Source organism: Vulpes lagopus, chromosome 4, assembly GCF_018345385.1.
Source record: "Vulpes lagopus strain Blue_001 chromosome 4, ASM1834538v1, whole genome shotgun sequence".
In the NCBI taxonomy this organism is placed as follows: Eukaryota; Metazoa; Chordata; class Mammalia; order Carnivora; family Canidae; genus Vulpes; species Vulpes lagopus.
Window position 1 is genome coordinate 21,901,442 of NC_054827.1, and position 25,619 is coordinate 21,927,060.

At 34.4% G+C, this 25,619-nt stretch overlaps 1 protein-coding gene across 2 annotated transcripts in view; it reads left to right on the forward strand.

Annotated features, from left to right (window-relative positions):
• Nucleotides 1-25,619, forward strand: part of SGCZ (sarcoglycan zeta) — a 457,620-nt gene that overhangs the window by 281,632 nt on the left and 150,369 nt on the right. The gene's annotated exons all lie outside the window — the stretch shown is intronic.

Sequence of the window (25,619 nt, forward strand, 5' to 3'; positions counted from 1 at the left end):
ATAGTATGTTTTTGTTTTATCTCTCAACCTATAGTTTTGACTTATCCACATTGTTTCATCATTCAGCAGTTCATTCAATTTGGTTATTGAGTATTATTTCATTGAAAGAATATATCAAAAATTTTTTATGAATAAACATATTATGAACAAACATATTATGAACATTCCCAGGGATAGACTGTCAGATCACACAAGTTAAGTAGCTTTCCTTTTATACTTCTCTTTCCAGACACTTCCTCTTCTATATATCATGGGTCAGAACCTGTTACCTCCTCACTCCTTTTTGTCTTCCTGAAGAGAATGTTTTTATTTAGAACTCAACACGCTGTCCATAAAACTGGTCAAGTTATATTTTGTTTTATGTTGTGTTTTCCAGAGGGGTCAAGTACCCACCCCATACAAACCTTCCCCTACTCAGGGTTAGGGCCTCAGAAGAAAAGTAAAGAGGCATTCAAGAAAAGCTAGCACTGGGCAGTCCCAGTGGCTTAGCGGTTTAGCACCGCCTTCAGTCCAGGACATGATCCTAGAGATGGGGGATTGAGTCCCACATCAGGCTCCCTGTCAGGCTCCCGGCATGGAGCTTGCTTCTCCCTCTCTGTCTCTGTCTCTCTCTCTTCTGTGCCTCTAGTAAATACACACACACACACACACACACAAAAACAAAACAAAACAAAACAAAAAAGCTACAACAGTGGTGTTTCATATATGGGCACCTAGGTTTTACACTTAACTCAGACCTTACCTTACCTTCTGTGACTGGGGTAGAACATCTGGTTCAGGCTTCCCAAGGAGCAATGGGAATCAGAGCACAGGAAGAGGGACAGAGAAGGTGCTTAAGGTATTTTCTCTAATGATTTTGATTTTAATGTGAGTAGTAGTTAGTTTTTATTAGAAATAATGTGGTAAAATATACTAAGGAACGTTTAGAACATACCTTAATGAAATCTTTAAGTAATTTCTGCTGTTCTTAAACTTGAGAGAAATATTCATAACATACTGTAAGCTTTAAGCTGATATTTCAGGGTCTTGAGAGCTGCGGACCTTGTAAACCAAATCCAAGGGTGATTTTAAAATTGATGAAGGGGCACCTAACTAGGATTTGTTTGTTGTGTTCTGCTACCAGTGTGTGAGCCAGTAATGAGGCAGTGCAACATTTTAATTAATAATCTGGCTTAATTAAGTGTTCAATATCTAATCCTCTCAAGGGGAGAGTTACATAGAAAGTAGGAAAAATGCTTAATTATAGTTCTCTTAGAAAAATTTCTACATCTCAGATCAATAAATTCCCTAGAATTTCAACATACTTGCAGAGGTTTATGAACTTAACTAGTTCATTGACCTTAGTCAATTTGCATCAAGTAGTTGGAAGATTTTATACAGATGGGAAAATTACTGAAACACATTATTTTATATTTATAAATTTGAGCCATTCTTTACACTACTTAGAAATCATTGGTATACTTCTATCTAAACAGACACATTTAGGAGAGGGATAAAAGTGCAACTTACTGATGAAGTTTCTATGTAATATGAAATGTTAATGTGAAGTCATTGGTTGTCCATAGGTAGACATGAGATATTTAATTTTCACTCAATGCATTTGATTATTTTCAAAGATTTATCTTTGTGAAAACTTAAATATCTCTGTTTTATAGAATCCTATTTTATTTTGCTACACAGATGAAAAGACAAAAAATAAGGCAAAAATTGACACTTATCTGTGGCAAGCATAGAATCTAGGTTAAAATTTGAATGCATTCATTTTACATATATCACTTCATTCTCTACAGGGATTTTCCTTTTTTTTTTTTGCATTAGATATGTGTAGCTAAATTACGGTTTGTTCCACACTCTTTTGGTTTTCTTAAAATGAAAAAGGTCCTTCTATAGACTCTATCTAAGCTTAAAAGGATATTTTTTTGTCTGTGCTTTTGAGATTACTTCTGAAATGTTCAATAGGTCAATATGTCTTTGGTCAATCATTATGTTTACTTTTCTCCAAGGGTATGAATGTGACCATTCTTTCATATCCTAAAACCTAAAGAATCATGAAAAGATTTTTAAAGTTGTATTATAGTTTAATACACTCTAATAAATGTGTTTTTTGTGTACTGATACTAGAATATTAATATCCTAATAATGACACTTAATATTTATTGAGAAACGCTATGTATAACATAATGCTACACGTGTTTTTAAGCTATACAATTTAATAACAAGCACATGAAAAGATGTTCAACATCATTAGCCATTAGGTAAATACAAACAGACACTCACACAGTCAGATACCATTTCACATGTCCTAGAATGGTTGTAATCATAGAGACAAATATTAGTGTAAATGTGGAGAAAATTAGAACATCTGCACATTGCTGATAGGAATGTAACATGGTACAATCACTGTGAAGAGCAAAGTGGCAGTTCTTGAAAGGTTAAAAAGAATTAGAATATGGTCCAGCAATTCCATTCCTAGGTATATACCTAAAGAATTGAAAACAGGTGTTCAACGAAAAACTTGTACATGAATGATAATACTAGCACTACTGACAATTACCAGAATTGGAAACAACCCAAAGTCCATCACAGGATGAAAGGATAAAATATGGTAAATCCATACCGTGGTATGTTACTCAGCTTAAAAAACAAGAAAAAGAAGAAAAAAGTTATGCATGCTGTACTATGGATAAATCTTGAAAACATGCTAAATGAAAGAAGCTAAACCACAAAATGTCATATACTGGCATTATTCCATTTTTGTGGAAAAAATTATTCCATTTTTGTGGCATACCTCAAATGGGCAAATCTGTAGAGAGAATCCAGAGACTGAAAGCAGATTAGAAGTTACTAGGGCCTGAGGAAGAAAGAAATGGGGAGTAACTAATTTAAAGGATACAGGATCATTTCAGGGCTGGGGTGAGGGGAGAATTGATGAAAAAGTTCTAGAACTATCTAGTAGTGCTGATTGCACAGCACTGTTGATATACTAAATGACACTTAAATGTTCATTTAGGTGTTTAAACTGGTAAATTTTATGTTATATGCATTTTACCATAATAAGAAAACAACTAATACAGGCTGCTTTAATTTGAGATTATAATAAAATTTAATAATACACTCCAGAAGTAAGAAAGCACTCCACACTCACATAATGGGAGGAAAAAGATTTTCACACATATATACATTGAAGGATCCTGAAGCTTCAATTTGACAATCTCATTCATCAGTCAAAAGTAAACTGATATACAGAAATTCCTACTACTTATCTCAAAAAGTTGCTCTGCTTTCTAAAGGGCATATAAATTTTCTTTCCACAAATAGAAGGAGAAAAACAACCAAACAAAAAATATCAAACTGTATTTTTCATCATTGTTCACCGAAGAGAATAAATCCCATTATCCATTTAAAACATATCACCAAATTCTCAGACTGTAAAACCAGATTCTAATCACTACAAATGAAGGGTCAGCAAAAATAAAGCTGTAGGGCAACTAGAGAATCACCTCAGAAACCAAGAGAAGATCTGTTTGAATTTAAATAGCCTGACAGGTACACCTCTCAGTCTATGGAGCTTAATGGGCTCTGACAACTGAGTCTAATTGGGAATGTTGGTAAAACCTGTAAAAACTTTTCAAAATACCAAAAATTGAAAAGTATGACTATCATGAATATGTAAAAATAAACATATCAAAGATATATTATCTCATTAGTACTATGACCATTTAAGTATCGATGCTAGTTCAAAGAGCATTTTGTAAAACAAGGATTTTTATAGTGAGCTAAGAAAGATATATTGAAATAAATTTGCTGAGTTAGAGACCAAGCTCATTAATATCTTACATAGCAATAAAACTGTAACCTTTTGGGCTATTTTATTCTACTGGGCAGAGATCTATAATTTAATGTGTCTCTCCACAGAGCCTAAGCCCTTAATTACTAGTAAATAATAAAGTCAAATCGAGGTACATTTTCCTAGATAATTAAATAATGCTGGGTTAAGCCTAGCACATAATACTGTAATATGACATTGAAAGGATCTGTTGCCTAAATTTTTGCCTTATCTCCCAGTTTAAATATTTTTAACATGATATGACTATATTGAAAAAAAATAAATGATGTTCAAGGAATGAAGACAATTTGCAAACAGGAAAAATAACTTACAACAATGAAAAATTCTTATATGCTTTCTAAAAAGCTTATGATTTTTTATAAAAAAAAAGTTTATATACTTCTTATGAAAGAATTCTTTTACATTTATGAGAAAGCATAAATATTCTATTAGAGAAATAAAAAAAGGACAAAGAAATCACAATTAATTCACAAAACATGGATTACACATAGGAGGAAAAAACTAAATTCACTAGTGATCGAGAAATGCATGTTAAAACTATAATGACAGGGGCACCTAGGGTACTTTATCGGTTGGGTGTATGCCTTTGGCTCAGGTCATGATCCCAGGGTCCTGGATCAAATCCCAGGTCTGCTTTACCCTTTCCCTTTGCCCTTCCCCCATATTAATGCTCTCTCAAGCTTTCTCTCTCAAATAAATAAATAACTGTAATGACTTACATTTGTTAACTTTTCAAAAAGAATTTTTAACAACAGATTTGTCATTATGATTCAGATACTCACAAAATGCTAATAGGAATATAAATGGCTTTAGTCTTTCTAGGAGTAAATTTATGTATATTTTAATAGCCTTGTCAAAGGCAGTTCTGTAACAGATTTATTTCCAGAAATATGTCTTAAGAATACAATGAATGAATAATTATAATGTTCTAAAAGCAAATTTTGAAAATAACATAACAGTAAGGTAAATATGTTTATTTTCTCTTTAGATTATCTGTCCATTGATGTAAGTGGGGTGTTAAAGTCCCTTACTATTACTTTATCATTATCAATGAGTTCATTTATGTTTGTTATTAACTGTTTTATATGTTTGGATGCTCCCATTTTGGGTGCATAAATATATACAGTTGGTTAGATCTTCTTGTTGATTTGTCCCCTTTATTATGATATAGTACCCTTCATCTCTTGCTAGTCTTTATTTTAAAGTCTAGTTTGTCTGATATAAGTATTGCTACTTCATCTTTTTTTTTTTACATTCATTGATGTGATAAATGTTTCTCCATCCCTTCCCCCTTTCAATCTGCAGATGTCTTTTGCTCTAAAATAAGTCTCTTGTAAGCAGCATATAATGAGTCTTATTTTTTTATCCATTCTGACACCCTATGTCTTTTGACTGGAGTCTTTTGGATGTTTAGTCCACTTACATTGAAAATAATTATTGATAGCTATATTCTTACTGCCATTTTATATTTGTTTTGTCATTATTTCTGGAGATGCTCTTTCATCCTTTTTTTTTTTTCCTTTGTCACTTTTGATTTTTCATTTCTTCTTGAAGAGTCCTTTTTAATATTTCTTGCAGAGCCAGTTTAGTGGTCATGAACTCCTTTAGTTTTTGTTTGTCTGGGGAACTCCTTATCTCTCCTATTCTGAATGATAGCCTTGTTGGATAGAGTATTCTTGGCTGCAGATTTTTTGTATTCAGCACTTTGAGTATATCATGCCACTCCATTCTGGCTTGCCAAGTTTCTGTTGAGAAATCTCTAACTAGCCTTATAGGTCTTCCTTTATAAATTAAGGACATATTTTGTCTTGCTGATTTTAAGATTCATTTTTTTCCTTTATCAGTATATGTTACAAATTTAATTACAATGTATCTTGGTGTTGGTCTGCTTTTGTTGATTTTGATAGGAGTTCCCTATGCCTTTTGGATCTGGATGTCTATTCCCTTCCCTGATTAGGGAAGTTTTCTGTTATTATTTTTTAAAATAAATGTTATGCCCCCCTTTTCTCTCTCCTCTTCTGTGACTCCTATAATATGAATGTTACTAAGCTTGAGGGAGTCACTAAGTTCCCTTGGTCTATTCTCTTGTTCCATAATTTTTCTCTTTTTTGTTCAGCTTCATTATTCTCCATTATTTTGTCTACTGTGTTACTGATTCATACCTCAACTTCTTCCAGCCTGCTCTTTATTGCAGCAAGCCTGTTTCTAATCTTGTTTATTGCATTATATTCACCTCTTATTGATTCTTTTTTTAACTCCCTTATCTCTGTGGTAAGGGTCTCATTGATATCTCCTATTCTTTTCTCAAGCCCAATGAGTATCCTTATGAATGTTGCTTTAAATTATCCATCAAACATGTTACTTATATCTATTTTACTTAGATCTCAGGCTGTGGCTTTATCTTGTTCATTCATTTGGGATAAATTCCTCTACCTTGGCATTTTGCCTAAGTTTCTGTCTTCTTTTGTGTGTTAGAAAAGTCAGTTATATTCCTGTTCCTGAAAGTAATAGCCTTATAAAGAAGAGGTCATGTAGTGTCCATGACCTAACACTTCAGGAAGTATCTCTGTTATGTGCTGTGTGTGCTATGTTATTGTATTGTAGCTGTTCTATCCTTCAGACTAGTTGTCTGCAGGGGTTATCCTGGTCTGCTCTGGGAAGTGTTTGGTCCTTGACCTGAATGTGGAGTTTTAACTATGTATGCTCTCATCTCCTTATGAAATGAGACCTGATCCTACTTCATTAGAGCTGAGGCCCTGAAGAATTGTCTGATCAGAAGATGTGGTGTGGGCAGGGGTGTGTGCTGGTCTTTGGGGAGAGGGACACATCATGCTGGGACTAAGGCAAACTTGACTGAAAAAGAGAAGTCCTGTCAGAGCACAGGTGATAAGTCATGGTCTAAGTAAGTTAGGCAGCCAGTGTCTGTGCTCTGCTGCTTCTGACTCTGTGTTTATGTTGAGGGGTGGGAGAGGAAATGGAGCCAACAAACATTTTCATTCCCAGAGAGGGTATCTTCATGAATGCTCCCTCTCAGGGACACTCTCCAAGAAGAGCAAATAATCTCCTCCCTTTGTGCCCCAGGCATTCTTTAAACCTCTATTCTTTCACACCATCTGTCCCCAGATTGCTTGCCTTCTCTCCAGGAGCAGGGCAGTGTCTAAAGCTATATTCCAGTCAAGTCCACTCACTTTAAGCTCTGCTATTGACAAGAATTCTAGGCTTTAAACTCCACTGGTTGGAAGAATTTATGAAATTCAGACCCTTTTCATTTCCAAGTCAGTGATTTCAAGTCAGTGGTTCTCCTTGTGTGTTCCCCTGTGTGCTCATTTTACTCTCTCACCCTTCTATGAAACCTTGGCTCCCTCCCCTCCACAGAACTCATGATCTGTTTCTCCCCTAAACCATGTCTTTTCATTTCCCACCTCCTTCAATGTGGCTTCTTCTCCCTCTTTAGTTGTAGAGTTTGTTCCATCAGTTTTCAGCTCAATTTCTGGGGTATTTAGTGTAATTTGATAGTTATCTAGTTCTTTTCATGGTAGGACATTAGCTTAGTGTACTCTAACTCTCCTGCTATCTTCCCTATAAATCTCACACTGGACCAGATGGACTTAACAGATATATTCAGAACATTCCATCCAAAAACAGCAGAACACACATTCTTTTCAAGTGTACAAGGGACATTCTCCAGAATAGATCATATATTAGGTCAAAAATCAGGCTTCAACAAATACAAAAATATTAAAATCATACCATGTACCAAAAGATTGGAAGGTTTGAAAAGACGATAAATACATGGAGGTTAAACAACATGCTACTAAACAATAAATGGCTCAACCAGGAACTCAAAGAAGAAACTTTAAAGAAAGTACATGGAAACAAATGAAAATGAATATACAATAGTCCAAAATCTTTGGGATGCAGCAAAAGCCATCCTAAGAGAAAAGTATATAGCAATACAGCCCTTCCTCAATAAGCAGTAAAAATCTTAAATAAACAACCTAACCTTACACCTAAAGGAGCTAGAAAAAGACCAAGAAATGAAGCCTAAAGTGAGCTGAAGGAAGGAGATGCTAAAGATTAGAGCAGAAATAAATGATATAGGAACTAAAAAAAAGGAGGAGGAGGAGGAGAAGGAGAAAGAAGAAGAAGAAGAAGAAGAAGAAGAAGAAGAAGAAGAAGAAGAAGAAGAAGAAGAAAAAGATCGATGTAACCAGGGGCTAGTTCTTTGAAAAAAATAATAATTGTCACACCTTTAGCCAGACTTATAAAAAAAAAAAAAAAGAGACACAGTATCCAAATAAATAACATCACAAATAAGAGAGAAAATATAACAATCAACACTACAAAAATATAAGGACTTATAAGAGAATATTATAAAAAGATATGCTAACAAATCAGGCATTCTGGAAGAAATGAGTAAACTCCTGGAAACATATAAACTACCAAAAGTGAGAGTGAGACAGGAAATCTAGAAAACTTGAACAGACTGATAATCAGCAAAGGAATTGAATTAATAATAAAATTTCCAACAACAAAAGTCCAGGGTCAGATATCTTCAGAGGTGAATTCTACTAAATGGGTTTTAATAAAGATTTTATTTATTTATTTGAGAGAAAGAGAGAGCTAGCAGGAGAGAACATGAGCAAGGGAGAGAGGGAGAATCAGGCTCCCCCATGGGCAAGGAGCCTGATGTGAGGATTGATCCTAGGACCCTGGGATCATGACCTGAGCAGAAGGCAGATGCTTAAACAATTGAGCCAACCACGCACTCCTCTACCAAACATTTAAAGAAGAGTTAATATCTATTCTTCTCAAACTTTTCCAAAAAATAGAAAAGGAATAAAAACTTCCAAAGTCATTCTATGAGGCCAGCGTTACCCTGATACCAAAAGCAGACAAAGACAACACTAAAAAAGAGAACTGCAGGTCAATATCCCTGATGAACATGGATGTAAAAATTCTCAATAAAATACTAACAAACCAAATCCAACAGTATTTAAAGGAATCATTCACCATGATCAAATGGGATTTATTCCTGGCCTGCTAGATTGGTTTAATATTTGCAAATCAATCAGTGTTGTTATACAACACACTATTAAAACAAAGGATAAGAACCATATAATCCTCTCAATAGATACAGAAAAGGCATCTGACAAAATACAACATTCATTTGTGATAAAAAACCCTCTACAAAGTAGGTTTAGAGGGCACATACCTCAACATAATAAAGGCTATTCATGAAACACAGCTAATATCATCCTCAATGGGGGAGAACTGAGAGCTTTTTCCTCTATCATCAGAAACAAGACAGGGATATCCACTCCTACCATTGTTATTTAACATAGTACTGGAAATACTCACCACAGCAACCAGACAACAAAAAGAAATAAAAGACATCCAAATTAGCAAGGAAGAAGTAAAACTTTCACTATTTGTAGATAACATGATACTATGTGTAAATAACCTGAAAGGGGCTCCTGAGTGGCTCAGTAGGTTAAGTGTCTGCCTTTGGCTCAGGTCATGATCTCCCATGTTGGGTTCCCTTCTCAGCAGGATGTCTGCTTCTCTCTCTCCCTCTTCTTCTGCCCTTGCTTGTGTGTGCTCTCTCTCTCTTTCTCTCTCTCACTTACTATCTCTCTAATAAATAAAATCTTAAAAAAAAACACAAAAACCTGAAAGACTCCACTCAAAAACTGGTAGAACTGATAAATTCAATAAAATCGGAGGATACAACATAAAGAAATCTTGCAGGAAAGAAAAGAAGAAAAAAGATAAAGTAAGAAGCAAAAAGAGAAATTAAGAGATCAATTCCACTTACGCTTGCACCAAAAGCAGTAAGATACCTAGAGATAAACCTAACCAAAGAGGTGAAAGACCATTTGTTCTCTGAAAACTATAAAACACTGATTAAAGAAATTAAAGATGACACAAAGAAATGGAAAGATATTCCAAGCTCATGAGTTGGAAGAATAAGTATTGTTAAAATGTCTCCACTACCCAAAGCAATCTGCATATTTAATGCAACCCTATCAAAATACCATCAGTGTTTTTCACAGAGCTAGAACAAACAATTCTAATTTTTTTTATGGAACCATAAAAAACCCTGAATATACAAAAGAATCTTGAAAAATAAAACAAAGATGGAGGCATCACAAACTTGGACTTCCAAGTTATATTATAAAGCTCTAGTGATCAATCAGTATGATACTGGCACAAAAACAGACAGAAATCAATAGAAAAGAATAGAAGGCCTAGGAAAGAACTCACAACTGTATGGTCAAATAATCTTTGATAAAGGAGGAAAGAATATCCAATGGGAAAAAGACAGTATCTTTACAAATGGTGTTTGGAAAACTGGACAGAAACGTGCAAAAAAGAAAGAAAGAAAGAAAGAAAGAAAGAAAGAAAGAAAGAAAGAAAGAAAGAAACTGGACCACTAGACCATGAATGAAAATGAAAAATGAAACTGGATGATCTAAAAACAAATAAATTCAAAATGGATAAAAGACCTAAATGTGAGATAGGAAACATCAAAATCCTAGGGAGAGCAAAGGCAGTAACCTCTTTGACATGGGCTGTAGGAAATTCTTTCTAGATATGTCTCCTGAGGCAAGGGAAACAAAAGCAAAAATAAACTACTGGGTCTCCATCAAAATAAAATGCTTCTGTACAGCGAAGGAAGCAATAACATACTAAACGTCAATCTACAGAATGGGAGAGAGAAGATATTTTCACATGACATGTCTGATAAAGGCTAGTATCCAGAAACTATATAGAATTTATGCAGAATCAGCAACCAAAAATGAATAATCCAATTAAAAGATGGGCAGAAGACATGAATAGATATTTTTCCAAAGAAGACATGCAGATGGTCAACAAACACATGACAAGATGCTCAACAGCACTGGTCATCAGGGAAATGCAAATTAAAAATACAATGAGATATCACCTCACACCTATCCGAATGGCTAAAATCAACAATACAAGAAACAACAGGTGTTGACAAGGATGTGGAGAAAGAGGAACACTCTTAGACTATTGGTGGGAATGCAAACTGGTGCAGTAATTGTGGAAAATAGCGTGGAGGTTCCTCAAAAAGGTTAAAAATAGAACTACCCTACAATTCCACAATTGCACTCCTAGGTATTTACCCCAAAATACAAAAATAGTAATTCAAAGGGATAGTGAGGGGGATTAAGGAGTGCACTTGTTATGATCAGCACTAGGTACACTAGGTATTGTATGGAAGTGTTGAATCACTACATTATACCTCTGAAACTAATATTACACTATATGTTAACAAACTAGAATGTAAATAAAATTTTTTAAAAATAATATAAATATAATTAAATTTAGTGTTTTCATTAAAAATTAAGTGATCAATAATTTTTAATAGTATGAGTAACCGATCATGATGTATGAAGTAAAAATATTCTGTAATGCCTTCTATGATGTTGGTTATACAGTATTACTAACACATCAGTTCAGTCAAGCTTCATAATTCTTTTCAACACACTTTAGATAGTCTGTCAATCATTTGGAGCTTTGTTTGTGAGAAGGGAACCCTTTTGCCATTGCTGAATTTTCCATTCCATTTAAAATATACTCTGCAAAGGTTTGCTAACTGTAAGTGTAGTATGTGTGCTGCCGAAGCGAGCACAGGTTTGCTAACTGTAAGTGTAAATGGGGATCTGAGAATTATGAATTCCTTTATAAGTAACCTGGTCGGATAAGGTTTTATGAAAGAGGGAATTTTTGAATTAGGTTCTGTTCAGATGAACAAAATGGTAGAAGGTAGATATATGATTAGGACAATATGCTAGGGATGAGGCAACTTCTTGGAATTAGCAGGACACTTTGGCATCCTTCAGAGAGAAAATCACACAAGGAAGTGAAAAATTCATTATAGAAAACTAAAGACTCACCTAAGATTTAACACAGAAAGCTAATTTGTAGACTAGAGAAAAATCAAAATATGTTGACTTCATTAACATGAAGCCAAAATTCAAATGCTAAATAAATAGTTTATAATCCAAATAACTGATCCTGGTAATCTTCCTTTTAAATAAAGTAGCAATAAATGATTTTGGCTGAAACACCAGCAAAATCATATTTGTTTTCTGCAGTGAGTATTTTAATCTATAGATATTCCTCAACTTAAAATGGAGTTACATCCTGATAAACCCATTATAAACAAAAATATCATAAGCCAAAAATGCATTTAATACATTTAACCTATTGAACATCATATACTTAGCCACTTAAAAAATGCTCAGTATACTTATTAATATAAGTAATCCAGCCTACAGTTGGATAAAATTATTTTACAAAGGCTATTTCATAATAAAGTATTGAATATCTCATGTAATTTATTGAGTACTTTACTAAAAGTAAAAAACAGAATGGCTGTATAGGTACATAATGATTGATAAGTGTATAGGTTGGTTGTTTTCATGACCATGTGGCTGCCTAGGAGCTGCGGCTCACTACGCTGCCCAGCATCACGAGAGAGGATCAAACCACATATTACTAGCCCAGGAAAAGATATAAATTCAAAGTGTGATTTCTGAATACTTATCTCCTTCACACCATTGTAAAAACAAAAAATCTTAAGACACGGACCTTTTGTAGTTGTAAGAAGACAGTCTCCTTTTTTTTTTTTACATGAAATTGTCAACAATAATAGGAACTCTTATTTGTGCCTGATATAAGCCACTAAAGGTTGCAACATGAACTTCTCTCCAATCTTTACTCATAGATCTATATTGATAGAGAACCTGTGCACTGTTTGTTTCTCCTACATGAACAAATCACCGATCTAGAATCGTTAAATGTAGAGACATTTCCTGTGCTGTGGGATGGTAAGGCTTCTTATCTTTTTTCCTTAAATATTAATTTCTCTAGTTTTGTTTCTTTTCCCCCAATGGCAAGAATTATTATTTTTTCTTCTTAACATGCAAATATCAAGGACTATATGTGGACCATTATTTTTGAAAAATATTGTGAATATATGAAGTATGACCAAAATAATGTCTAATTATCTACCCAAGCTTTCTGAGAAGTGAGAGAACACTAAGAAGTTTCTGCCATCATGGAGCAGCCTTTACTGTAAGGCAGCCCCTTCCATAGCTCTATATAGAGCCATATTAATAGCTGCCTCATATAACTTGACTGAGTTTTTCTCCCAAGAGTTGAACAGAATAGATCTAATTTACACCTCACATCACATCACCATTCTGCTAGTGATGATTTTAGGCTAAATTTACTCAGTTCATTAACTTATTCTCCATTTGATAAGTTGTTTCTTTGTTTTTAATATATCTGGGCTTGCTTTCCTCTGTGTTAACTTCATTCTGTGGGGGAAACCTAACTGAATTTCCAGCTAACCTCAATACTTCCAATTTTTCAGTACCAATACAGGTAGAACATTGTCTCTTATTCTCTATTGATGTGACTGATTATACATTTTTCACTTTTTTGGTGGCTACAACACCCTTGCTTCCTATTTACTTCTTGGCAATTATATGGTTAGGTCTTTTCACATGAACTGATGAGCCAGGTCTTATCCATTTGCTATTCATATATTTTGTCATTGGGATGCATCAATTTACATATAAAGTGTATGTTTTATTTAGTTTTATAAATGCAACTTTTTTCCTTATGCAATATATTATATATTATTCCATGGTATGAACAGAATTTGCTATGTCTTATGGGCTTTATCCTTAATATTATATATATAATATATAGTATATATCCTTTATTTTATGTATTATAATACATATATTTTATATAAATTTGAACAGGCGCCCTCTGGAATATCTTGAGAAACTGCCCTTAAATTTGACATTAATTTTACAATATAAGTACTGAATATGATTATTTAAAATACAGTGAACATACTTACTATTATCTACTCAGATCTCACTAACTTCTACAAAGTTTGTATGTTGCCCAGTCAAAGGTCCAACAGATTCTAGCATGTATTTATAGCATCCCTTTGTTTTAATAATTGAATAATAAAAATGATGAGGTTTAACAATTGCCTTTAAGAGGGCATAGGAAATCTCACCAACTAAAATTCTTCCTGCTACAAGAGAACAAGGTGGACATTTATTTTTTTAATGCTCCATACAAACTTTAAAGATATGGACAAGCTTTCTAAGCATCAAGGACCAAATGAACTAGTCCTATATAACAAGGGGTGGTTTATGAGGTAGACTGGTGACCTCAGGGCTTTTTTTTTTCCTTGGAGGTATTGAAATTTCTGAGTATAAAGTAAGGATTTGGCTTATCCCACACAGGTGGACTTTATCTGGAGAATGAGAAGCCATTGAAGTTTTGTTAGTCTCACAATTCTGACACTACTGGATGGAAATATGTTGATTCCAGAGTAAGATCATATCTTCCCACAGGACATCTGCAGATTTCTGGAGCTAGAAAACTAGCTAGAATAGACTCAGATGTTAGAGTGAGTGTATCTAAAAGACAGAGTTAACCCTCCATTAATTTCTCAAAAGAGAATACCTCCTCCTCTGATAAAAGGAGGAGGCCAGTATCAAGCACATAAGTTGTTCTTTCCTTAAAGATTTTCCATTTTGGAAGATACAAGACTAAAGCCAAGCTCAGAAGCCTGCAGAGGGAAGAATGAAATGTCATCTATTTTACATGGAAGAACAAGAGATTTATCAGTCTCTCAGCAAAAATATACAATGCACAGCACAGAATTAAATATTACTGGACAAGCAGAGAGGCAGGAATAATCAAAATCAAAAATCAAGAGAAAAAAGACAGCAGGATAAGACAATACACATGCTCCCAGCAGTGGAGTAAACATCCATTAACATAAACATGAACATTAATTAATTAATTATCAATTATCAATTAAAAAGAAGAGTGGACAAAACACAAAAAAAATTCAACAGAGGATTGGCACAAAATAAACATTCTACAATGAAAAAAATGTTAGTACTCAAAATTTTGAAAAAGCATTGTTTGGCTTGAATAGTAAAATTTATACAGAAATTGACAGGATCAATCTACAGATGGGATAAATTGAAATCAAATGATAAGGAGATGTTTGAATCCAATTTTTAATACTAATATTAAATTTAAATGAAATAAACTCCAAATGGAAGACAAAGATTGTCAGAATGAAGAGAAACCCAACTCTTTACAGGAGAAGCACTATAAATCTAATAACATAGATAATTTGAAAACAAAGTGAGGAAAAGCATATGCCATAAACATAGTAATTAAAAGCAAATCAAATATTAAAATCAGACAAAGTCTATCTTAGCATAAGAATATCAGTAGAAAAAAGGCCCTCCTTTGTATTATGTCTCAATGATCAAATGGTCAATTAAAGAGGAAAATATAACAATCCTTAATTTACATATGTCTTCAAATTTTATAAAACAAAAGTTGAAGGGAATCAAAGGAAAAATCAAGATAGCAAAAAAATAGGTCCTAAACAAGAACAAATTCTATTAAAATTTTTATTTGATAATTTGGGAATATAAAATTAGGTTCTACTCAGAGCCTGGCACTTATTTTTATAAATAAAGCTGTAATGGAACACAACCACACTCAATGGTTTATGTATTGCTTATGGCTGCTTGTGTGGAACTACAGTAGAGTGGAGTAGTTGTAACAGAGACCATATGGCCCACAAATCCTAAAATATTTACTATTTGGTCCTTTGCAAAAAAAGTTTGCTGATTCTTGTGTTAAATTATTGTATCTCAGCACTGTTAAAAATGCTGAATTTGAGAATTGCACCATGATTGTATAAGAGAATATTGTTGTTTTTAAATATGCACTTAAGTATTTTGGGTAAAGGAACATGATATTCTCAAGTTACTCTCACATGATTAAGAAAAAGTAATTTTTATTTATATATGGACAGATTATTGAAAAGATTAAAAGGTGAATACCCAGAGCACATGAGGATGACTTGGAACTTTTCTAAGTAGGGAAACTGTATCTACTGAGCAAGAAAATGTTAGGTACTCTCTTTTCTTGAATTCTCTTAAACAGAACTTATAATAATATACTGAAAGGGTTAAGACAGTGGAAAGACGGTGGAGGGTTTCTGAAAAGTCAAAAAGGTTAAAAACTAATGGAGGCAAGTGAGAAAGAGGGCCTTTTGAGGATATTTAGTAGGATTACTGGGGAATACTGAGGTTCTACTTGAGTTTGGCAATTGTGAATCCAACAATGGGATCGGCCTCCTTTTTTTTAAAGATTTTATTTATTTATTCATGAAAGACACACAGAGAGGCAGAGACATAGACAGAGGGAGAAGCAGGCTCCCCCTGGGGAGCCTGATATGGGGCTCGGTCCCAGGACCTTGGGATCACACCTGAGTCAAAGGCAGACAGACACTCAACCACTGAGCCACCCAGGCATCCCTGGGATCGGCTTCCTTGTTTGTGTGATTGTTTCTAGCAATTCTCAGTTATGTGGAAAAAGGCATAGAGAAATATGATTTAGGTATTCACTCAAGGTTAGCATTTCTCAGTCTACAACAACAAAAGTGGAAGGAGAAGCATATTGAATTACCTGAAAGAGGGTGACGGTATTGATAGACTAGGGAAGTGGGATTTGAAAAGAAAGGAAGCATACTCAGAAAGGGCTAATGACAGGGTGAAATGGTCATTCAAAGGATTGAAGGTCTTGATAAATTGAAACCAAATATTGCAGTAGGGGCACTGGAGCAAGTGAGACAGAAGGATAGAAGGCTGGGAACAGAGTATAGGGGAGCTTCATTTATGATTTTGAAGCTGATCTATTTTCTGATTTTAGTATGCAGCCACTGAGATTGGTAGCTGAGGAAGGGTTGAGAAAAAGTGATTATAAGTGGGGACATAAAATGAATGAAACACTAGGTGTTCAAAACACTAAGAATGATCCATACAAGGAATTGGTTTACAAAATATTAATGAATATGAGTATGTGTGTATGTATGTGGTATATGTGTGTGTTTAGAAGTCACAGCAGGATGACTAAAAGATGGTCGATGCCATAAGTGATGACAGGAAGGGAATGTAATAAATAGGCAGAATTTTCAAAACTGTGTGGATTTTTAGGAGAAAGAAGAACAATAGTATGAATGTGGAGTGAAGGTACATAACTTACTTCTGACACAGTGCTATAATGTTATCTAAGAATTAATAGTTTTTAGAGAGCAATACAGGGGGGATCAGTATCCTAAGTGGTTAATCAAAAATCAATTAAAGTACAGAGAAGACAAATATTCTTAATAATGTTCAGGGCATCTGAAAATTTTATTTGCCCCTTTGTATAGTCACTGTGCAAACAATAGTTATTGAATTCCTCGTTTTTATAGTATGGAAGGAATACAAAGAAGACTAAGTTTATTCCTTTTAACGAGAGCCAATATAGTTTGAAAATTGACTGGATACAGACTAAGCTAAATACATCTAGGAATATCAGTGTTTGAAGGAGATTGATGACATTCAGAAATACAGAGCAGAGCAAAAGTAAAATAAGTATGTGTTAAGGCACATTGAATTGTATATACAAAAACAATTTTATGATTCAAGGACAATCTTCTTTTATTTCTAAAGATTCCTATATATAAATACATATATTTCTTGAAAGTATTTTTGCTATAATAAAGTGTCCTATCATCATTCCCTTTATGTGTTCTGGACTGACTCAAATATTCCTTGTTACTCTTTCAGATTATATATTTTTAATTCAAGAAGAATGCTGTGTTGATGGATATTTTTATTAAAAGAGTTGACTGTGGTGGTCTTATTTCCATTTACTTAGCATTTCAATTTCATGGATTTCTAGGTGGTCTATACATTTAAAAAGTCAACTGATTTTTTTTTTTTTTTGGATAGTGAAGGGATATTTTTTATCTGATTCTCAAAGATTTGTGATATAAAAAAGTTAAGAATCTACCTTAGTGGGAAAAAATCCACCTTAGTGGATAAAAACATTGCATAAAATTAAATGTTAAATGAAAACTCTAGAGAGAGGGGGAGAATGGACCTCGTAAAGATAGATTGCACATTAGAAAGTTTAAATACTATGAATAAAGATTTTAGCATATTGCCTGGGACAAAAGAACTATGATATACATTCTGATTAATATTATATAAACTTACTATCCTATTTAATTGTAGTAACTAATAAGATATGCATACTTATGTCAATTATACTAAGTAGAAAACTAAGTGGCTTCTCTACCTTAAATTACTATCATTTTTTTTTCTTAAACTACTGCACTGAGGTGGGCACTTGACGGGATGAGCACTGGGTGTTATTTTATATGTTGGCAAATTGAACACCAATAAAAAATAAATTTATAAAAAAAATTACTATCTTGAATGCATCCATTTCAAAAAAGCTAGTGGGCCTGCATCCCAAGAAGGTGACTTAGCTAAATCTTTTGTCCTATTATACTAATTAAAATCACATAAAGTCTGGATGCCTGGGTGGCTCAGTGGTTGAGTGTCTACCTTTGGCTCAGGTAGTGATCCCAAGGTCCTGGTATCAAGTCCCACATCATGCTCCTCAAAAGGAGCCTGCTTTCCCTTTGCCTGTGTCTCTGCCTCTCTCTGTGTGTCTCATGAATAAATAAATTAAAAATCTTTAAAATATAAAATAAATTCACATCAAGTCTCAAAATTTATAGGTCTGATAAAATCTACATAGCACAGGAAATATTTGTCTGATCTAGGATAACACTGACCTCATTTAAGAAAGGATGTGGTTATCAAAATATAAGAACTACTTTTATTTTCTATGTTAATTGATGCCATTCTCTTTTTCTGTATACTTTCTTCCTCTCTCACCTTCCCAGTCCTGCCTCCATAGATGAGATAACTGGCCAAGTAAATCATATTTAATAAGGCTCAGGAAAGAAGCCAACACACATGAATTAAGAACACTGACGAAAGGGTCAAATTAATAGCAACAAAAGTCTAAGCATATAATTTCCTGGTTGGAAAGATATTCAAAATCAATTTCACACAAACTCTGTTTCTAACCACAAAGGAATCAAAGGTAATAATTATCATTAGTGGTGTTGTTTTCTAATCAGGAAGACAATATAGAAAACCTAAGTACCATTAAAACACCATCAGAGATTTGAGATTTAAGGACTCAGGAATAATAGTACTAGAAAAAAAGCAATACTCTTCATGTTTTATATGGATATAATATCAATGATAAAATTGCACTTAATCTAGTCTCTTAGAAAATTTAGTGGTCACAATATTCCATCTTTTTAAAGAGAGGAATTTAGTAGTATCAGATAAAGGAATAAAATCTTACCTCGAGGTTACAGACACATTTAATCATACAGATTCTTTCCTACTCTGTTATAATACATATTGCATTAGTTAGATTTATATTCCTACCTTTTCTTGAAAGTGTAATTGTTCATACAATATTGTCCATGTCTTTTTTGTATCAGAACACACAGACCATTTATTTATATGGATTTAAAATAGAAGTCCTTGTTATCATCCGTAGCTTTATGTTATTATAATTGACAATGATGGAAGATTGTGTATGTAGCCTTCTGCCTAGCAGATTAAATTAATTTGTTCTTAATTCAAATGTAATCCCATTTGAACAAAATCCTAAGTCATACGGTTCAGGCAGTAGTCCACATTTGACTTCCACAATTTAAAAAGGCATTGGCAAAATAAAAAGGAATTGAGCAAAGTCCCAAAGCTGATTAACTTTTATATTTTGACCTGGTTCATTTAGATCAAGATCAAGATGTTATTTAACAAATCGAGTTAAAGAATGAGTTTTCACAGGGGGACCGTTGATATTTATATTTCTCTAAGGACCTAATTAGAAAAAATAGAGTATAACAACATGAGTCCAATTTGAAATAGCAGAGAGTTTTCGGAAATTTCAGAGTCATTAAATATCAGAATGAATGTCATTGAGGGTGTGAGTTTCCTTTGTGAATACTAAGATTGAGCCTCATCTATCATCTATGTGGAACAATGTATGTGACTTTACTTGCCAAAAGTTGTACAGTGGAGGTAACCATATCTATTCTTGTGCTATGATATATGCTATACTTAAGGAGTCTTCACATATGTCTTCTTTCCTTTCGTTACTAAAGTAGATTTAAAATGTATCTTACTGTGATTCATGGAGTCACCTAACCCAGTCTCCTGCCACAGCATGCTTGTTCTCTTTATTACACATGGGTTAAAAAGAAAATTTAATTTAAAAAAGTGCAGAATTTCCTATACAGAATTCAAAATTTGCCTGTACATTGTTCTGGTAGGTTTGGAGTACCTGGTTATAGCTACAGTTGTGGTTAAGAAAAAAGCAATATACAGATGAATCCTAAATTGTTTAATATTTTGTAAAGTTTAGGAGTGCCTGAGTGACTCAGTCAGTTAGGTGTCTGACTCTTGATTTCCACTCAAGTCATAATGACCTCATCACGGTCATAAAATCGAGCCCCGTATCAGGCTCTGCACTTAGCTCAGAATCAGCTTGAGATTCTGTCTCTACCTCTGCCCTTCCCCCACTCATGCTCTAAATAAATAAATAAATAAAATCTTCAAAAACAATATTTTGTAAAGTTTATATATGTTTAGAAAAGATCTTTATCTAAATTTCCAAAGAAACCAAAGGTGAGCTCATAACTGGTTTTTGTACTTTTCCAAGAAAAAAAGCATGTTATACATTACAGCTTTTCAATGATTTGTCTGCTTCTGTGCTCAACATGGCCTGGATAGTTCATTGCACTGCCCATACAAATAGTTACCGTTATTTTTACAACAGGGATACACCACCCACAGAGGCTGAAATTGGGGAATGGAATCAGAGTTTATTGAAATTAGAGAAACAATTGCCTAGTGATAGAGACAAGGAAATAGATTGACCTTGCTCCTTATAATACTTATAAGACTGATTAATAAATAAACCAGGCTGTTCATTAATTCCTTTTCAAATGGTCAGTGAAAGTTTAGATTATTAATATCGACACAGTTAAAATGTTTTAAGTCCTTTGTAACATGCCCATACTATTTTAACCTTTACTCCAAAGATACTTTAACAATAATCATTAATGTCAAATTACAGCTATGAGATTTTATGTAGATCTTTTAAAACTACTAAAATAAAAATTAAAGAATTTTTTCAGAACTAATAAATCTCAGCCAACACTAGCTTTTATATCCTTAAGTTAGAAATAGAGGTACAATTCTGAATTAAATGGTGAACTAAAATGGACTGCTGATTCCCTTCCTCAAATTCAACCTGAGACAGGTTCCAGAAACAAGGGAGGTTTATGAATCTTGTAACCTGTGATAACACAGCTATCAAATAAATGTACTACATTCCAAGAAAACTTCATATGTGGACCTGAATTTGAATTCCATATATTATCATGTGTCATAAAATGTTACTTTCACTTGATTTAAAAAAAAAAAAAAACTTTTTAAAGTAACCTTTTAAAAAGCAAGTGATTAGGGATCCCTGGGTGGCTCAACAGTTTGGGGCCTGCCTTCGGTCCAGGGCATGATCCTGGAGAACCGGGATCAAGTCCCACATCAGGCTCCCTGCATGGAGCCTGCTTCTCCCTCTGCCTGTGTCTGCCTCTCTCTCTCTCTCTCTCTCTCTCTGTGTGTGTCTCATGAATAAATAAATAAAATCTTTAAATAAAAATAAAAAGCAAATGATTATTACAAATAATCACCACTATTTGTCATTAAGAGAAAAATTTGTTATTTTGGCTAAAAAGATACTTGTAATAAATGAATAACATAAACCTTTGGAGACATGGTCTCTTTCTGAGGTGGTTCATTATTTGGCCTAGTCTACTTCCACCACTCTGGATTTGCTACTGTGCTACCAGGTTGTCTGTGTCCACAGCCATCACCAACCAGAATCAGAGAGGAAAATGGAGGCCAATGTTCTGATGGTGAAATGACATCCATGCATATGATCTCCAACTCCAGTGACTCATTTTGTTTATTTCTTTGTTTGAAGCAGTTCCAGAGTTTTTTTGAAAACTGGAAGCTAATCACCTGTTTGCTTTTGGTTGGTCAACTCACGAATCATGCACAATTGCTGCTTCTGATGCAAGCAAGCAAATAACAAGAAGAACGGAATAGTAGCTAAGCTAGCCATCTAAAGTAACTGGATTCATCTCAGGCAACACTGACTTCTAGAGATTGGCATCATAAAAAATCTTGAGATATAGCTAGAATAATGGTTTCTGTTTATGCTTCACCTGGGTTCCATGCATTTGCCTTGCTTGCTGGCCAGACAGACCTTTAACAACCGCTCCTATTGGTCTCCAGTTTCTGCTGCTGCTGTTGCTGCCACTGTTCCCACAAGGGATCACGAGACCCATGCTGACATTGAGTGACCAAAATTTGTTGTGCGCTTGACCGATTAGTTTCCATGGGAGATCTGGCTTTCTTAATAGCTACCTGAAGAGACCTGGCATCAGAACCCAGGAGTGTGCGGGAGTTAGAACATTGTGGTACAGCATTTGATCAATAGAGGATAAGAAAGTGGATAATTATTGCCCCTGACAGATGATTGTCCTCAGATGTCATTGTTCATAAGTTTTCTCTGACAATGAATGGATATCAGTGGCCATCTGGGTAACTCTTTTCATTATATATGTTCTTCCTTCTTTCCTGCCTCACTGCTTTCCCCCTCCTTCTCGTACTCCCCAGGGACCAGTTGCACTTTTTCATATAAAACACTAACACATAAATGTTTACTTACTGATTTCTAGGGAATTCAACTTAAGATAGGTAATTAAAATTAAGGTAGATAGCAAAAACAAAAGTGGAGCAATATATTCCTACTATTTTTTTTTTAAGAGACATGTCCTCATTAAATGTCTAGACTAAGAATTAGGGACATTTCTTTAAAACATCAATTTTTCAGGGGAGAGATATCACATTTTAGGAGATTATGACAGCATTTGCCATATTTCTTTGGGCTGAGAATTTAAAACTACTTTGTGGATTTCCAAAGATATTTCTCAAGGGCTTTTTGTGTACTTTGAGTGCATCACAAAGTTCTAGATAGAGGTAAATCGTAGCAGAACACGAGCCTCTTTGTTATGACACCTTACTGGAACATTGCTATTGTTAGTAATCCAAAGATATGGCCTGGTGTTTAGGAGAATCAGCTTTATAGCTGGAAGATTATACCTATAGATATCTAGCTTATTGGCAGGAGGCATGCTGCTTGGAAAATAGTAATCTGGAGAATATAGAAACATCTGAGAGTCTGTTATCACTGTTTCGCAATCTTTTATCCTCCTTTCAGATCTTCTCAACTTGATATGGGTTGCCCAATAACTGTAAACAGCTGATCAAGAAAACCTTAATGCCCTCGCTATCTCATGTGTACTTTTACCACTGTGGTCACTTTGCTCATCATAGTCTTAGTTTAACTAAAATATCCAGAGGTCTGAGTAGGGAGAAGCAGACCACTAAATATTATACTATTCTAATGTCTATTAAACTGTTTGAAAATAAATGGAGCTAAAAAGTGTTATGTAATCTACACAGTAATCCTCCCATCCCATTCTTTCTGTTTCTGTTCTGGATTCTATGCTCATGATGTGTTTTTCCTCCCACCAACATACTAGCAATTTAAGAAGTTTTACTTAATTGATTTTGCAATCATTCATTCACTCATAGATTGTAGGGAGACTGCCCTTCAGTCAAGTTGAAAAGGCAGATATATAAACAGATGATATAGAGTGATATATATACTGAGAGAATATGGTCTAGAGTTAGCAGAAATGGAAGGTGACTATTTCTGAATTGAGTTGCAGAATATCATTTGCACTGGCACTAGAAGAGCATTGGATATGTAAGAGAGGAAGTTTTCCATGCAGAGAAAACAGGTTTGCAGAAGCTCACCAATACGAAGAACATGGCCCAGTCTGCAATCCCTCTACAATTGAGTACAATAGGGTAAATTGGAAAATGATATATGTCAGTAATGGGGAATTAGACATCACATTGCAAAAATTTGTTGCGTCATGTTGTTCTGGGGAATTTGGATTCTATTCAATATGTGAGAGGAAACCAGAAATGGATTAAATGGAGGGCAGAGTGATGGGATGGGATGAAATAATCAAAGTCAAAGTTTTAGAGAAACACCCTTGAAGATAGTATGAAATACTGAACAGAAGGAGAAGAAAGTATAGAGAAATATCACGGCTGTTTTAGAACAGTCCGACTGAGAGTGAGCACCTAAATCACATCAGGGAACATAGATAAGGTATGAGGGGGCAAAGATTCAAGTGATAGAAAAGATATAATTATTAAGACTTGGTATGAAATTTTTATTGAACTCAAAGGAGAGAAATAAATCAAGAATCACGTTTTTTTTTTTTTTCTGAGAACACATGGTGTGGGATCTAAATTAATAATTGCTTCAATCCTTCAAAAAAAGCACAATTATTGAATACCTGCTATGTTTCAATCACTGTGATAAGCACTGGGGATGCAAAAATGAATGCTACAAGTTTTCTAAGACTCTATAACAAGATGATTAAATGGAATTGTTTTCATCATAATTTCACTTGAGGACACAAGAAAATATATACTACATTACAAAGTAAGATATGAGACTACTACAAAGGACTTTCAAAAGAGGCATCAGAAAATAATTTGTACTACTTGTAATGCCTACCAAACTGAGTGTGCACAGGTACAGAATTTTGCATAATAAAAGAAAAGAGAGTTTTATTTCTCTGTATGCTCTACTATACCCCAAGGGAGAAGCATGTTCAGCTCTAGCAGAGAGTGGCTCCAACTGGAGGATGTGATACATGTTCCCTAGGACTTGGGAGACAGAGTGGACCATGTATGATTCGGGCCTGAGAGATTTAAAACGTGAAAGGGTTGGCACATTGAGATGGCTTTTACTCCTTGAATTTGGGAGACTAACAATGATGAGTGTTCCCCTAAGCCAGGTGTTGGTTCTAAGTGAGTGACAGCTGGCTTGTGGCTTACATCTAAGTAGACTGTCAGTAGGGATAAAGTGATCTGTATGGAGGTAAGCTGGGGTGCAGGATTCCCAGGTATAAGGCAATAGTCTTAAACTACTAGCTGGAAGAAAAGCATTCCATTGCATAAGGGATTCTGAAGGAGAGGAATCTCAGCACTTGGGACATATCTCCAACAAAATCAAGAAAACAGGTGCTTTAAAATGATAAAAAAGAGTTGTCTCTAAGCACCTGCCATAGGCATAAAGTGCTAACTCCAGCCCAAAGCAATATTAGTGAAGTAAGAGTGTTTTCTTTCTCTTGATTTCTTCCCCCTACCCCTCCTCATGTTCTGACATTGAGGAGGAGGAAAAGGAAGGGAAGGGGTGCTGAGTGGTCAAAGAGAGGAAGGACATATGTGTCTCCTTTAAATGTGAAGGAAACTAGAATAAACAGACCTCAGACAAGAGAGACGAAAGGAGGTTTGAAACTTTTGAATAGTACAATGGTTAAATGCATTAATAATACAAGGAGGACTTTTAATTTTCTGAGACTATCTAGAAAATTCACTGGGCTTTAATTAGATTTCATCCAACAGGACAGGGGAGAAGTTGTCATATAGAGTGGGGAAGAATAGGCAATGGAGCAAAACCAAATTGATATCTAATTTCACTCTGTGGGTTTACATTTGGTTTTCATCATAATTTGAAAGTCTGCAATTTAAATGTGTTTGAATAACTGGCCTTGGTTACCTAACTGGAACTTGACTGTGAGTCAGGATACCTAGGG